This window comes from Montipora capricornis, chromosome 13 (genome assembly GCF_036669925.1).
Source record: "Montipora capricornis isolate CH-2021 chromosome 13, ASM3666992v2, whole genome shotgun sequence".
NCBI lineage: Eukaryota > Metazoa > Cnidaria > Anthozoa > Scleractinia > Acroporidae > Montipora > Montipora capricornis.
Genome location: NC_090895.1, coordinates 10,899,243 through 10,901,742, shown reverse-complemented (window position 1 = coordinate 10,901,742; position 2,500 = coordinate 10,899,243). Strand labels below are relative to the sequence as shown.

General features: G+C 40.5%; 1 protein-coding gene and 1 non-coding gene across 2 annotated transcripts in view; one reads left to right on the top strand and one right to left on the bottom strand.

Annotated features, from left to right (window-relative positions):
• The window catches only part of LOC138028909 (uncharacterized), a 21,957-nt gene that overhangs the window by 9,479 nt on the left and 9,978 nt on the right, over positions 1-2,500 (bottom strand). The gene's annotated exons all lie outside the window — the stretch shown is intronic.
• Trnat-agu (transfer RNA threonine (anticodon AGU)) lies at positions 1,196-1,268 on the top strand. Its single transcript has one exon. It is a non-coding gene; the product is annotated as a tRNA-Thr (tRNA).

Sequence of the window (2,500 nt, the reverse complement as noted above, 5' to 3'; positions counted from 1 at the left end):
AAGAAATGAAACCCATCCCGTTAATCAACTGATTAATTGTAGTGAATGAAAAACATGAAGAATTGCCCTGAGCAATATATATATATATATAAGCTTTGTTTTAACAGTGTTGGCAGCCTTATTACTATTATATATATATATATATATATATATATATATATATATAATAGTAATAAGGCTGCCAACACTGTTAAAATAGTGCTCAATACACATTAGTGTAGAGCTAAATCGTAGAAAGAAAGGTGAGGCTAATGAAACCAACACATGATTCACTGTTACTCCGAGTTTCGTGCTTGCGCACTCATCAGACAGTGATGAGTCTGATGAGTGCGTAAGCACGAAACTCGGAGTAACAGTGAATCATGTGTTGGTTTCATTAGCCTCACCTTTCTTTCTATATATATATATATATATATATATATATATATATATATATTGAGTTAAGTAGATCCCTTGAGCCAACAGCGTATCACCCCCAGGAGGATCGCAAATGGATTCACAGTCCAAGTTGAGGAGAAATTGAGAGAAAATTATGGGAAACTCAACACTGGACAACTTCTGGGGAAAACTGTAATTGCCCTGAGCGGGATTTGAACCCACGTCCCCCTGATCACTAGTCGGGTGTGATGACCACTACACTATCAGGACAACCATGCTGGCAACATGGCTGATTTATCATTTAATGTGTGGCATTTTACGTGGGACTCCCTAATGGGCCAGTTTTTCTATGTGATAACGCTGGATCAACATGTGATTCACAGGCGGACAAGGGTAATTAATTAAAAGAGTCAGTTAAGTAGATCCCTTGAGCCAACAGCGTATCACCCCCAGGAGGATCGCAAATGGATTCACAGTCCAAGTTTAGGAGAAATTGAGAGAAAGTTATGGGAAACTCAACACTGGACAACTTCTGGGGAAAACTGTAATTGCCCTGAGCGGGATTTGAACCCACGTCCCCCTTGGACTGTGAATCCAAGTGCCAACTTTGACTGTGAATCCATTTGCGATCCTCCTGGGGGTGATACGCTGTTGGCTCAAGGGATCTACTTAACTGACTCTTTAAATTAATTACCCTTGTCCGCCTGTGAATCACATGTTGATCCAGCGTTATCACATAGAAAAAGTGGGCCATTAGGGAGTCCCACGTAAAATGCCACACATTAAATGATAAATCAGCCATGTTGCCAGCATGGTTGTCCTGATAGTGTAGTGGTCATCACACCCGACTAGTGATCAGGGGGACGTGGGTTCAAATCCCGCTCAGGGCAATTACAGTTTTCCCCAGAAGTTGTCCAGTGTTGAGTTTCCCATAACTTTCTCTCTCTCTCTCTCTCTCTCTCTCTCTCTCTCTCTCTCTCTCTCTCTATATATATATATATATATATATATATATATAAATCCCGCTATATATATATATATATATAAATCCCGCTCAGGGCATAAAAAGTTTTTCTCCCAATGAAAAATGTCATCCAGGGGTTGTCCGTCCTTGGTCCTTTCAAACTTCATTAATTAACTACATTTCGCCAAGGCTTGGACTGTGAATCCATTTGTGATCCTCCTGGGGGGCAGGGATGCGCTGTTGGCTCGAGAGACCCTCGTAACTTGTATACAAATTGTCCTCTTCTCTCTCGTCCGCCTGTGAATCATCGTTCTGGTTGATCCAGCGTCATCTAGTTGGGGAAAAACATGGGCCCGGGATGACCACGTAATTCCCATTCGCTATCCAGATTGGCCATGTAGCCAGCATGGTTGCTCTGATAGTGTAGTGGTGATCACACCCAACTGGTAATTAGGGGGACGTAGGTTCAAATCCCACTCAGGGCATAAAAAGTTTTTCTCCCAATGAAAAATGTCATCCAGGGGTTGTCCGTCCTTGGTCCTTTCAAACTACATATATATATATATAGAAAGTTCTTTGGGCTGTCTGAGCCAACGGAGACAGTGGCGTTCCAAAAGGATCCTTTAGAGATTCCCAGTCCAAGCCTCGACATATGAATTTATATACAGTTAAAAGAGTCAGAGGACGGACAACTTTTGGAAGCTACAAAGTAAAATATATTAAAAAACGTTTCGGTCTTAGACCTTCATCAGTTTACAGCATGTGGATAATAATTAGGTTTAAGAGCTCATATATGATTTACAAGGAATTTTCGGTATGTTACAAAACTTAACAACAATACAAGTAAAAAATCGTTACAAACAAAACAAAAGAAGTAATTCTATTCCGAAAGGTACAATGTAATAACAGCGAGAACTAAAACAATCATTAAAGTAAAGAATTCATGTGCTACATTGAGTTGTGAAGTTATGTGATTCGTTAAGCTTGCAGACTATTTCGACTCAAGTGGTCGGTTGCTTGTAGGTGATTCTGTTCCTGGAGTGGAATTCTTGCCTTTTGTTAAGGCCAAAAGGTGCTAATGAGAAACGTTGCGCACTCCAGTACGCTTCCTTCGTGATCAAAAGTTTATCCAAAATCTCAGTGCAGTTGGTAGCAGAC